The following is a 15,080-nucleotide window of genomic DNA, read 5'->3' as shown; positions in this document are numbered from 1 at the left end:
CAAAAAAAAGTCACCACCTGATTTTCACCAAACCCAACTTATGCAATGAGAAGCATTTCTTAAACAACCATGTGGAAAGACACATCCTGTGGTTGTGGAAAAGATGTTAGTCTGTTTGAGAAGGGTCAAATCATTGGCTGCATCAAGCGAAGCGAGAAAATATATATAAGGAGATTGGAGCAGAAACTACTAAAACTGGGTTAAGAAGTGTCCCACACATTAAAAACTGGAAGAAATATGATCAGTAAAAATCCTGATTGATTGTGATTGGCGAACTCAGCATGTTTAATGATTAAAGTAAGAGCATTTCCATATGTACAAAGTGAAGGAAACTCAAGGGATTGGAACTAAACAGCTGTGCTTTACCTTAACTCCATAGAGAATCTTTGGGATGTGCTTTACTCAGTGGTCAGACTCTCTCATCATCAATACAAGATCTTGGTAAAAAAATTAATGCAACAATGTAGTCACACACTTTCTCAGGACTAGACTAACTGTGTCACACTGTCACTGTCACAATAGTTTTACTTTAATTTATAGCCAGCTACTCCTCACCCTGGTCCTTCCCTTTTTATTCCTTTCCAAATATCACAAATACTTCATAACTAAATTACAGATACTAATTGAGTGCCAACATTATAATTCTGCAAGCGCTGCATCTGATAACAGAGTGATGGTACTGAGACATAGTCAGAGTGAATACCTTTTTAAAACAAAATCTTTTTCACTGTTTCTCTTCGTTTATTTTGAACATTTCCTAATATTATATAATATAATATTATTTTCTCTTATTTTCTGTCTTTACCATGTATCTGCTTTCCCTCCACCGTGTCGGAAAAAACACACTGCTGGTCATTGTGGGAAGTCAAATGAAGGACAGAGATGTCACAGCGCGACACCTCTGTGAACAGGAAGGGGCTGGTTCAATATTTGCACTAGATGCAGTGATGACATTAGAAATTGTTGCACGCGAAATCTGTCATAATGCAAATAAATAAATGCCATAAACCTCCCTGTCATCCACAATTACCCTTCATAAACTATTTGTGTCCACAATACAAGACAGGTTACAGGTTTATTTATTACATATTACATTAGAGACTTCAGTTCACGATGAGGCTTGTCTTGTAACCATGGCAACCAGAGCTTATCATGGAATTGTGACATTCTTAAAGGGTTAATGAGGGCTAGGAAAGTGGAACTTAAAGAGTTTATTATTTTCAAAGATTTTTTCAAACCTCCTGTATTGTTTATGTCCACATTTACCAGATAACTGTCATCTTATTTGGCACTTGTTGGAGCATTTCTGTTTGTTTGTTATTGGTTTTTTGTACATTAGCGCCACCTGTGGATCAGTAGAGTTGTGCTGAACAGTACCAAACTCCACATGTACCTTTAATTTAGACCTGTTATTTAAAGATCCTTTTTTTTTTAGTTTAAATAGACCTTTTCCTTTTGCAAAAAAAATAAATAAATAAATAAATAAATAAATAAATAAAATTACAACAATTCCAACTCGTAATGTTGATAAAAATGGATTCCTAACTCAGAAACCTATGTTTCATGGTTGGATAAGGGTTTTGGATGTTGGATAGTGTCTGGATCCTGGTAAGATGAAAATAATAGTGCAAATTTCTTGATATGCAAACATGAGAGATTGAAAAGAATTTACTGCAAAGACTAAAATTTCTTCATAATTGCTTTAGAGGTGCAGTCTGCAGATGTGCTGGGTGCACAGCATTGATGAAAACCAGAGAAAAGCTCAAATAACAGCATCAACGAGAACTCAGACCTACTCATCATGAAGACAGATTCAAGCATACTGAAACGGGTACATAGAAATGAGGACAGAAATCTTGTTTTCCTTGCTGACAAAATATGCAGAGAAAATGGGAAAATACAAAGTGACTTTCACACTCCTTCTTCTGCTTCAACTTCAGTCTCTGTTCTGCCATTCTGTGGCTATTTCTGTCCAGTAATGGACAAATCAACTGGTTCCCCTCAAATTGAGTACTAATTGCTGATCAAGGAGCAATTGCATGCACAAAATGATTCATTTGTCTTGGTTATTGTCGGTTGCCACCAGATTTCACCATGTTTGTCATGCTTTTACTGGGGTTGAATGTCATCTGTCACGTCAGCATTCGGAGGAAAACACGGATGTTTTTGCCGCATTACGGTGGTATTGATTGCAGTACAAGCCATTTGAGTGGATATGTAAAAGGCACGCACTTTCAAGCCTCTACTTATAGTATATAATCCCATTAATCCAATAGATTTAATAGTTCTCCATGTGCCTGTGTGTTTCTGTCAATAATTGGTCAAAGGTTGAATCTCCTATTAATTATGAATTTCCACAAGAAAAGATTCGTATTCAGAGTCTTATCCATTGTGAAACGCAAATCAAATCTATCTTGTCTGTCTGTCTGTGGTTATGGGTCTTACTTATGCAACACACTCAAGACCAGTTAATTGGGGAAGCTGGTGTAACTGGGGATAAAAGCTGTGTCCGCATGTAGGAAAAAAAACACTGATTTGTGGATCGATGAGTAGGGTACGAATTCGCAAGGAAGGTATTTATTATATATGTGTTAATGAAAATCTCCAGGAAAGTAACGATATCTGTGCTTACACGTCGCATGTGAGTAAGCATATACTGTAAATTAAAGATGGAGGACGGGACAGCACCTCAAAGTGAAGCCAAAGCAAGTAAAGCTCCCCCTGTTGGCTGGTTGCAGTCTAGGGTATAAGCTCCAGCTCCTCCATGTTGCTGGGACTGGGGGAACTGGGGCTGAATTAAAACACTTCCACATCACAAAAAAAAACAAATAAAAAAATATAACAATGGTTTCTATTTATCTTGGGTAGTTATTATAAGGACGATTATAAGTGTCCATTTTTTTGAGAAGACATGATGATGACTACCAGTGGTCATGCCAACTGCTCTGTGAAGTGGACCTGTGGGACCTTGAGATAAGTGCAATAAATAAGTGCAGTGTATAGTCTAACTGCCGTGGCTCCACTCTTGGACTGTACTGCACAGACTCTGGCTCCAAACTCACAAGATGTCCATGCCCATATCCCGAGATACTAATTTCAGTTTTACCACTGGAAGGAAGTGTGGACGTGTTGTCCATATTCATATCCAGGCGATGGTGTAAACCACATGTCATCAGGCTATATCAGATAAACACACCCAAATTTGCTGTGGACAGTCTTCTGCAGAAACACAACTCAATGTGGACAAGATGCCAGAGTCAGACAATATACACTATATTGCCAAGAGTATTTGCTCGTAGTCTTCGCTCTTATTCATCGCAAAGGTGTCAGGTTAGTCAAGTTCTTCCACGCCAAACTGCCTCATCCATGTTTTTTATGGACCTAGCTTTGTGCACTGGTGGGTAGTCATTTTGGAACAGGAAGGGGTTGATCCCCAAACTGATCCCATAGTTGGGAGCATGGAAATGTTCAAAATCTCTTGGTATGCTGTAGCATTCAGAGTTCCTCTCCTTCCTGTCACTGGAAATAAAGGACCCAGCCCAGCTCCTCCTGTTCGTCATTCTCCTGGAAACCACAGATTGGTCCATCAGATTGCCAGATAGAGAAATGTGACTGGTCACTCCAGAGAATGTTTCCACTGCTCTATAGTCCAGTTGTTGTGTGCTTTACACCACTGCATCCGACTGTAGCATTGCACTTGGTGATGTATGGCTTGGTCGAACTGCTGGTTCTTAACTTGTTACTTCTTGTAATGTTTTATGTTCTTATTTGTGGGTATAACCAGCATGCTGGATCATTATGGGGAAAATACTCCACATTCCTGATGCCAGAAGCAAAATTTCAAAGAAAAGTTGAAGTAAAGGCTTGAGGTTATCCATGACAATGTCTGTGACACAAAGGAACATTTTTAAGATACAAAAAAGGCAAAAAATATTCCTCTTCGGTTGAGGTTCAACTCCTTAACTGATCCCTCTACTCCCTGGTGTGAAAGTAGAAAGTGATTTAATGGCTTGTCCATGCTGGGAGGAATCCACTTAAAGGACAATATGAAGAATGGTAACACTCCTTCAGATCTTTCTACACCTGCCTTTTATCCACTCTTTCTTAGGTGTGATCAGATTTGTTGGGTGGGCTGGAAGGAACCACCTGCTGCTTAATGTGGACAAGAGCAAAGAGATGGTGATTGATTTCAGGAGGAGAGGAACAGCTCCTCTGCCCCTCAGCATCCTTGGTAGGGATGTGGAGGTGGTGGAGTGACCATCGACAACAGACTGAACCAGACAACCAACAGTAAAGTACAAGAAGGGCTGGAGCATTTATCAGGGTAGTTGCAGAAGGGCGTAATATTTTAAAATATCATAAAAACGTGGCTTTCATACAGTATGTTTAAAACAGAAGACTATCAGTAGTGTAGACTACTAATAGTCTTCTGTTTTAAACATTGATACTGGTGTTGTGTTCTGTGGTCACAAGATACCAAAGAATATAAACAAGTGTAAAACTACAACAAAAATGTTTGCATCTTGCATTTGCCGCTTGTGACCTCTTGGCTACTATTTTGTGTTTTAGTGTATTGCCATATGCATGTGTCTTTGTATAACCTCCTCTTGAGGCCACATCTTTCATCTTGGCTCTCCCTCAGATGTCTTTGTTGCCTGTCGTGTCATCATTTGAGCGGCACCAAGCCTCATTAGTTCGCTTTTTATGAGGCCCTGAATCCAGTCACACAGTACTGGTAAAAATTCACCTTCTATTTATCTTCCATCCTCTTCTTTTCTCATTAATCAGTCGAAGAAAGATGAACACACAGGTAATGGGCTTATTAAGTTTTCTTTGATCATTCAATCCCACCTCCTATGGCTGTGCTTGTTTAAGAGAATGAGACAGTGACAGGCATACATGGCAAGCAATTTTGGAATCAATGTGTGTGAAATGGAGCAGGGAAGGGAGAAATCTAATGAACTGAGATTAGTATTAGAAGTACCATGAAGACCAGACATTAATTTAATGGTGATACTTCATATTGAGATGAAGTTAAACAGAGTGTCTTTGGATATTGATCAGCCTTCATCTCTCATTACTCTTATATCGCAGATACTGCATGTTGATGTTTTACAGTTGTTACATACACTCATGACAGGAGACATGAATAACATTGACCATCTTGTGACAGAATTCAATGTTCTGCTGGGAAACTGGGAAAAAGCTGGGAAAGCGTACCAGGGTTCATTACGGACACTAGTGCAGACCAAACAAGTGAACCGAGTCCCAGCTGCAGAGATGGTCTCAGTTCACTTGTTTGGTCTGCACCAGAGTTCGCTGATTTGTATTCACACCTACCCAAAAGGTCTGCACCAGAGAAAAGGTCCGTTTCAAGTGGACTAAACGAGCCTGGTGTGAATACACCCTTAGACATGTACCACCTACCTGGACCAGGCCAGGGACCACCACCCCATAGCAATGATGCTCCTTCATGGCAGCAGCCATCAGCCTGTCTCAGGCACACACAAAAAGTGTTTTGGAACAATTCAAAAAACATCATGAACAGCACAAGGTGTTGACCTGGCCTCCAAATTCAACCCAAACTGATCAAGCATCTGATCCACAGAGGGCCCTGTCCTCAGCCCTTAGGATCCAAAGGCCCCCACTAACAATATTCCGTTGCCAGACACCACAGGACACCCTCAGAAGGCCCATGTCCATTCTCTGATGAATCACAACTGTTTGTGAGGCACAAAGGATGTACTTAATGTACTTAATGTTATGCTTGATCAGTGTAATTGTAATCAGCACACAGAGTTAACGGTCAGTCATTGGCTGGTGGCGAGCCGTCTTTCTGACAGTATGTCCTGGACTTCTAGCAGCAGCTTTTCAGACAATTCAGCATGTTGACTCAGCAGCAGAACAAATTGTTCAGAGAAATCTCTCTGAGCAAATAAGTGGATTAGTCAATGAAGTGTAAATACAACAGTGAAGTCCAAAGGGCACACGCATAAGGCTGGACTCATTTTACATGTTAATGTCATCTCAACATCCACATGATCATTCATTCATTACCCCCAAATGCCTATCCTCTTTGTCTCTTGGTTTTGTATACGAGCAACAAGAAAAAGACAGTATAAAAAAATACACTATGAAAAACACAATAGAAATTTATATCAAAAAAAGCAATAAAGTGCAGATAAGAGAAACACATTATACAAAAAAACAAACAAACAAAAAACACTCGACAACAACTCAACAGTAATAAAGCAACGGAAATAAATATGTATGTGTGTAGTAGATTGTTGTGTCAAGTGTCAAGTTTCAATCAGATTGCACACTGTCAGTGTGTGACAGACAGGGTAGACTCTCCACAGGTCATCAGTCAATCACAGGGTAGAAAGTTAAACAATTTACTCAACTCTGGCCAATTTAGAATCACCAGTTCACCTAGCCAAGTTTGCATGTGGAGCACATGCAAACTCCACACAGAAAAGTTCAGAACCCAGAACCTTCTTGCTGTGAGGCACTTCACTGCTATGCCGCCTTCAACCGATCATCTAAAACTGTCGACCAACTGTTCAGAGTGGCCATCTCTGTACAGTGGTTTATAGCTTTTCTTCAGCTTTTCTTTTATTATTAGCCCCACAGCTAATCAAAACACTTCTGACTTTCCTGTCTAAATGATGAATATAGACTGCCACCTGTTACTCTGAAGGGATATTTCAATTTATACATACAGTACATGGCAGTTATTGCCTGTAGCTGTTGCAGTGTGCTCAAGCTCAACCTTTTATAAGAGATATACATGAAGCAGTGTCGTTGGTTGCCAGTAGTTTTTGGATGATGGTTTAGTGTGTCAGTACACTTACTGGCCATTCAAAAATATTTATCTGTATAGACCTTTTCAAAGTAGCTGGAGGCAAAACATCTCAAATACTTGTAAACGCTGTTAGCATACTTCAACGGACTGTTTTGGCAAGAATGGATATGGAAAATGCATATTTTATAGAATATACTAACACACTCACTCACCAAGACCCTGAGTGTTAGTTTAAAAAGTTGACTGTGACTGATGGAACTATATTCACCGACCCCTACAATCTCACTCACTGGATGGACGATTTGACCGTAGTTGAACACAGAGGAAATGAAGTCTGGGCTGTATTTATCAAGTGAAGCCTCTTCTACAAACATATTACAAGTGGAACCACTGTGGAGGGTAATGTAGTAACTTCTTGTTGGGCACTCCTGAAACACACAACTAATGTTGCGTTGAAGAACTTCATATAATTTGTCAAATCATTCATCACTCACTGGATGAACGATTTGACAGGACTGCCCATCGTGCAATGGCCAAACAAACAAAAGAAAATTGAAGGCATACAAATCGTTGGACGTTACCGTTAGACGTTAGCGTTATTAGCATTAAGATGTAACAAGAATCCACCAAATAATAATGAACTTCACGTAATTTCAGGCACAATTTAACCCATAACGTTATCCTGGCTGAATATGGTGTATTACATATTAATCCTATCTGGTAAGGAGTGTGCAAGGTGTTGATGATCGTCTCACTCCAATCCTTTCTTTTAATCACTAAAGCCAAACCAAAGTTGTCTACGACTGGTAGTATGTGATAAAACTTCATATAAGCATTTCAGACTTTTTCGGTTTTGGTCCCTTAAAACACAGCAAGACGACATTTTCACAGTTGACAGCGACAGTGTTGGCCTCAAGCTTCCCTCTGTTTTGCCTCCTGCTAGCACCTGCTAGCTTACGCCATGGTAACGTAGACTATGAAGGGGTCTATATGTCCTCTGTATGTCCAGTTCACTTAAATACAGTCTAACATCTAATGCCTCATCAGAAGATTGTTAAAACTACACTAAACATCATAAAAGTAAATGAATAATAGATTTAGTTTCATGTAATGGACAAAAGAAAAGCGAATGCATCTTCTTTTCAATGATTTGGCCAAAACACCACCTGGAACTAATCCATTTAATTAGGCTACTGTTCGCATAGACATATAAAGCCTAGTGAAATTACTTATTAGTAATTTACTAGATCATAGATCATGGTGTCTGTATGAAGGTCCACCTACCACTTACATTATCACTAACCCTAAACTTCTCACGTTTTCTGTTATTATGTGTCATATACAGTGGCTATTTTGGTTTGGAAATTCTGGTGGGGCCATGATGGAAAATCTTATAATACAATCCATAAATACAATAAAATACACAATGCACAACTCATGCCGTTAATATTCAAATCGACTGCACACAATATACCACAGACAAACAGCCATTTCAGCTCCACAGACAGGTGAACAGCTCCATGAGGTTGTGTCCCCCACACACCCCCACACAATTATCGCCACTTTTGCATTAAACAATTAATTAATTAATGAATTAATTATAATTCAAACATTATGTAAACTACATTGTCAACTCCATCTAGATGAAAAATAAATTAGACTTACCAAACGCCTTCTTTGACGAGCTCCTGGTTAACCAGGTTTTCTGCTTAAACCACTCCTGGTTGAATGACATAGTTTTGTCTTTTTCCCTCTTGAGAAATGACTAAATCCTCCAGTCGATGTGGTCCCAAACCTTTTATCTCCAACTTCTGCTCAAGTGGTAAAGTCCTGAATCTCACACTAGCTGGGTCTCGACTCAATTCATAATGCAATTAATGAATGAAACGTGAATTAGCTACTGGTATGTTATGTTACTACGTTAGCCAAGCTAGTGAGACCTGTGCAAGGTCTGCCCTTGCTTCAAATCATCCAATGAGAATAGTGTAAAAAACATAGTCAAAACTGTACAGTTCTACTTTAGTTTTATACATGTGACTAAAGCTGTAGAGTTATATATGAATCAGTTGTAATCATTAGTTTCCTATCCAGAAATGTAAAATCACCTTGTGAAAATGTTCTTAATGGTATATTTGTGGAGTTTTTATACATCAGATATTGAAGATAAAGTTGTTAAACTTAATTTAAGGCAATTTATTGAGTATGGCTGAATTCCTTAATAGTTAGATTTTGTCCACTGTCAGAGAGGTTATTGACTGTGTACAATCAGCAGCATGGTTTCCATCAGCGCTCTTAGTTGTTAAATTGATCCAAAATCCCTGACTGAAAAATGTTTTGCATTTTGTTTCTGTGCAGGACCTGCCCTCCAATTTCCAAAGCCTTTTTTTTCACAGCTGGATGTCCAGACAGCAGTGGACTTCACAGACAACCGCTGTTGCATGAACTCTGACGTGTTGTTTGTGTGTTCGTATGAGTGTGCATGTTTGGTTAAGTGAGCAGTGGCATATGGTATTTTCTCCTCAGTCTGTCTCTATGGTAATCATGAGGTGTTTGTTGTTAGTGGCTGTCCACACATACGTAAGGCGATTAATCTCTTTGTTTGATGGTCAGTTTTTTGGTCCATCAGGCTGTGTGTTACAGAGCCTCAGTGATTTTTTTTTTTCTCTCAGTCTCTGACTGGTTCTTATAATGATTGAAAATGTAGAACATTGTATTTCGTGCTAAAAATACAGAACATATCCACAATTTACCTGCGGAGTAATATTTATTTTCTATTTTTATGATGTCAGCAGTCAGTGCTGTCTCAACCAGGAGTTTGTAATGAAAAGGGTCTCTTGCAAGAAACCAGCAAAGACACTTTTAATTGAATTCAATTTCATTTAGTGCCAATAATAATACAGATTGCCTCAAGACGGTTCACAAAATCTAGCTGGAAAACCCCAGAGGAAACCTGAAGGTGAACTTTAAAAAGAAAAACTTTTTTCCTTTTAACAGTTGACCTTGAGTGAGAGAGTAAAAACCCTGATTCAGGTAGTTGGGAGGAGAGGGTTCGGGAATAAGGATATAGACCCTGGTTCAGATAGGGGGTGGGCAGTCATCCAATAACGGAAAAGTTGGTGGTTCGAATTTCTGCCCTATCCCTAGTCTGTCTGTTGTGTCCTTCGGCAAGACATGTAACCCACCTTGCCCCAGTGTAAACTCCACTGGAGTAAGATTGCAAGAGACTGATGTTTGGTGTTGGTCAGAGAGGCACGGATTAGCAGCCGTGTTTCCATCAGGCAGCTGTGACTGCTGAGGTAGTTTACCACCACCAGGGTGTGAGTGTATGAGCAGATGAATAATGTATTGAATGTATGTAATGTATGCATGTATGTAATGTATTGTAAAGTGTCCACGGGTATCTATGCTATAACAGCACAACTAATGTATTTTTTAATTCACTATCCAGCTCCAAACATCAGGCTGACACATTTATAGCTAGTTAATAAAGAAAATAGAACTTTCTTTACAGAGTCAGTTTTCAGAATCAGAAAAAAAAAAAAAAAAATATTCTGAGGGGCATTTAGGAAGTTCACCGACCAGGTTATAGGAGGAGACATGTTACTTTACTTTTTTTTTTAAACACGTGAAGATGTTTTATTTAAGTTTAGTACACTTTCTTGTGTATAACATTGGGGGTTGCCTTGTTGGCAGGGGCATTTCACATTTTCATTTTGAACTTGCCATGCCATGGTAACTAATACTGCACACCTGAACAAGTTCTGGTACTGGCACACTTACCTGTCACTGCACACCTCTTCAGCACATCTACTACTCATCTCCTACTGGATGCTCACTTTAAAAGAATCCCACCAGCTAACTTCACCACCCTATATTCCGCTGAAGAGGTTCTTAGCACCAACCGCCCAAAGAGAAACTGATAAAGCCTCAACAGATAAAAAAACTGGTCCCAGCCTCAGTCTGGCAAATCTTCAAAAGCAGAGTAACAGCTCAACCTCCATTATGTGTTTGGGGAGAGGTGCAGTGGAAAAATGGAAAACATCACAGAGACTAAAAGCAGGACGAACCGTTCTCTATGAATGGACCTACAATAACCGAAGGGGTTGCTGGAAATGTCGAATGATGGATTATTAATGGTGTTTTAGCTCCTGTAGAAAGACTGACACAAAGGTATCAGATTTGGAATATGCAGTTCTCTACACAACAAAGTCCTTCAATTCTATTCTTTGCAGAAGTGATGCTTCACCATCAGTGCATGGTCACCAGTGCAGAGGCAAAATAGCTTGGGTCAGTCCATGACACGCATTTCTGTACTGGGGGGATCTGCACAACAACATTGTGCATATAAATATGGCAACTCTTTTGTGATCATAGCAACATTCATTAACTTTTAGTCACTGCCAGGAGTCAGAGGGTTTTAGCTGCCATTCCTTTTAATGACCCCCTATCAGGATGGGAATAATATTTGAATAAGCCAGCCTCAGGGTCTAGGAGGGTTCAGCGTGTCCCCACACTGGGCTAGCAGGTTTATTCCAGCATGTGTTATATACCATAGGCACCTTATCAGCCAACTTTTTGGCTAAAGGAAAACAACATATTGTTATCTTGTTCAAAAAATAGACATTTTGATAAAATGTTTCACACCTGTTTCCGAAACATATTTTTGTACCTTTAACTTTCACTTTTTTTCACCATTACTTTTGTATTCACTTGATATTAACTTTTAAGGAGAGACCCCACATTGTCTGCACCAACCTGAAACAAAATGTTATGTGCTTCTTGGCCTTGAAGTAGAGGCTGCAGGCTCAGTGGAAGAACATTTCTCTTTTAATGCAAAGCTGACAGTATGGTGGCCAAAGTAATTGATTCATTTTAGGACAGAGAGCACTTACATCCATTATTAGTCCCTTGTGTGGGCCGCCACCATTAGCAAGTAATTAAAGATAAATCAATTACAGCCAAACTCTTACCATCTGTGTTAAAGATAGGGAAATTGAAAACTGCATAAAACTGCTAACAAATGACTGAAAGCTCTCTCTGATCATACACATCTCAACCTGAGAATCTAAGACAACATCTGTGCTTAGTCTGTTATCAGCAACGGCATTTGTGGCAGCAACACATTAACAGCTTCAAATGTAAGTGAAAGTATACGTTTTCTAATTACAGGTCTGCATTTTAACATTCACTCACTGAAACACACCTTGTTACTAATGGTTCATGCTGCAAGGTGCCACTTCCACCAGTGTCTGATGGAGTGGACTCCTGTGTGCGAGGGTTGCCTCTAGTAGTCTTCTTTTCTTTTTTCTTTTTTTACCTCGTTTGCTGAAAGCAATGTCAAAGCCATTTCACTGTGGATGTGTATACAACTATCTTCCTGCAGCAAAGTCTCATTAAATCACAGAAGCCCTGTACTTGTTATACTTACAAATTGTGTCGGTAAGCCTCTTTACTTTGTTTACTGAGTAAGGTTAAAGCTGAAAGAATGAGGCTAAAATGTTCATATGCATCATACAAATACATCTACACTACCAGTCAAGAGCCAGGGCACACCTTTACATTCAACAGATTGAGAAGATGTGTCCAAACGTTTGACTGGCGGTGTGACACACTTATTTCAGCCATCCATCCATTATCTACTGCCACTCACACTGAACCTGTCGCAGGGGGATTGAAGCCTATCCCAGAAGACCTTGGGCAAAAGCGGGATACATCCTAGTCTATTAAGTGCATGGAACATGCAATATTGATTAAAAGTGAGATCCACTAATGATAGGGCAGTGTCATTCATTACACATTTTCCAATAGTACAGCATGCACTCTGCTACCAGCTGACTTATTGTAAACACTACAGTGTTATATGAACCTGGTCACAGTTAGACTCTGGAATTCTGGATTGACTGACCAAGTTAAAAGCAACTGTTGTGTGCCAGCATAGCATGTTTATGGTTGTTAGGGTTTGTGGAGATGATAAACAATATCCAGGAGTTCCAGGGGGACCTTTTCCATAGCATTTTACATCCTTGGCAATAGCATTAATCTCTTATCTTGTGTCCACTGCTTGTACTCCCTGATACATTAGAGAGCATCAGTAAAATTAATTAGTTAATATGAAACTATGCTGAAGAACAACTGAGGAAATTAGTTTATTGGCGGGCTCCAGGGTTACAACTCATCATTGGGATGGAAGCAAATAAAAGAGAGTAAATGGCTACCAGTTGTTTCCTTTAGTTTGTTTTTCTTGTACTTTTTGTTGCTAGGTGATGAAATTTGAGAAAATATTTGTTCTTTTAGGTATGACCTGTTTCTACGGAGCCAATCAGCAGAGTAAACTGACACATTTATGAGAAATACACTTGTCTGCTACACTTCCCAAGGCAAAGGCACACATACTGCATTTTCACTCTGGAGGCCAGTTGTTTAACACGCTCCAATCAGCAGCGGCACAAGAAGCCCGCTGCGGCCTTTAAATTACGGAGACATTTTTAAAGCGAAAAAAAAAGAAAAGAAAATGAAAATTATGTCAACACCTCCTCAAAGCTGCAAGTACAAGTGTGCGCAAGTACAAGTCTGACTTTATTAAGTCCGGCTTTGTGAATGGAGGTAGTGAGGTAGAGCCGAGAGCTCAGTGTGTTGAGTGTGGGCTAATGTTATCCAACAAAGCACTGAAGCCTCCAAAACTAAGGCGGCATCTAGAAACCAAAAGCCGGTGGACTTTTTCAAGAGAAAAGAAATTGGGCCCAGAGGTCTAAAGGGTTAAGGGCCCCTGGTCTACATCACACTTCATTATATTAATTCTAATGATATTCACTCAATGAGCAATCCTGTCTGCCCACTAGACCTGTGGCTCATGGCTGGTGTTTGGTGCTGCTGCATCTTGGTTCAGAGGGGCAACAAGACAAGTTATGTGGCGTTGCATCATCATAACATTTAAATTATTTAAGTTAGGTTAGGCAGACAATGTTACACCACATAGCACAATGATAGCCTATATCAATGTATTAGCCTATATCATATACACTAGATGCCGCATTCCGGTTGGTCAGACACGTCAACGCGGCCACCATCATGGGCAGAGGTTCTGACCAGCGGTCAGAGTGCAGTCAGTACATGTGACTGACTAAAATGACAAACGTCTGTGCTGCTTATGGATGTTCCCATGAAAGAAACACCAAAACCAAGCAACCATTCCACAAGTGAGAAGATTTATATTATTTATATATACATATCTATAAGAATTTATATTATTTAAGTGTTATGCATGTGTTGAATTTGATGTCTCTCTAAAGCTAACATAAATGAAACTACTGTTTCATTGTGCAAGGATAAGAAAATAAAAGATGTTTTTGTTAGTTAGACATCAGTAATATGATGAAAGTGACACTTAGAAATCAGCCACTGTATGTTATTGTCCCAAGTAGGCCATGTTGTTCCTAAATCATCTATCAGTTTCATATATACATAAAACATTATTGTTAACTGCTAACATAAGTTATGTGTCTGAATTGTAGCTACCGAACCAGCAGAACCGAGCATTGGTCAGATGGAGTTGTTTTAAATAAAATCAATTATTATTATTATTATTATTATTATTATTATTATTATTATTATTATTATTATTATATTGTGTTATTTCACAAATACTCTTCCTGTAACTGCATCTTGCTTTATTTTGATAACTATATCACAAATTCTATTGTATTATTATTAAATGTATTATTATCATTGTTATATTTCTATTGTTATATATCAGGGACTGTGTTAAGAGTAATGCACACTGCCATGAATGAACACTGGCCCAAAATGAATAATAATTATAATAATAATATAATAATAATTGAACACCAGCCGCCACAGCCCAAACGTCAGACCGGCCAACGGGGAATTGTCCCGGTCCTCCCGATTAGCCACTCCCTACCTGGTATGTAAACTCAGCATTATAGCCAAAACTTTGTCAGACTAAATGCACTTTTCTAATCATGTGTCATAATCTATGGTAAATGGTTTTCCCTTCCTGTATCACTTATCTTCCCACCCAGGGTCATTGGTGTCATACATGAGCCCATGGTTGTGATTCATATTGACTTGTCTTGTGAAAATGGTAACAAGAACATTTTAAGACATCAGTTCTGGGGCTCACTGCTGAGTTGTCAGTACTGTTCCCTCTTCTTAACCTAGAAGTAAGAGAGCTTCCAGCTCCTGCTGAACTGAAATATGCATTTATAATAAATATATTTAAGTGTATATTTTGTGTGCCAGAGAAAGCGTTAAATTG

The sequence above is a fragment of the Mugil cephalus genome, chromosome 1 (genome assembly GCF_022458985.1).
Source record: "Mugil cephalus isolate CIBA_MC_2020 chromosome 1, CIBA_Mcephalus_1.1, whole genome shotgun sequence".
NCBI lineage: Eukaryota > Metazoa > Chordata > Actinopteri > Mugiliformes > Mugilidae > Mugil > Mugil cephalus.
Note: the sequence above shows the minus strand (reverse complement) of the source record.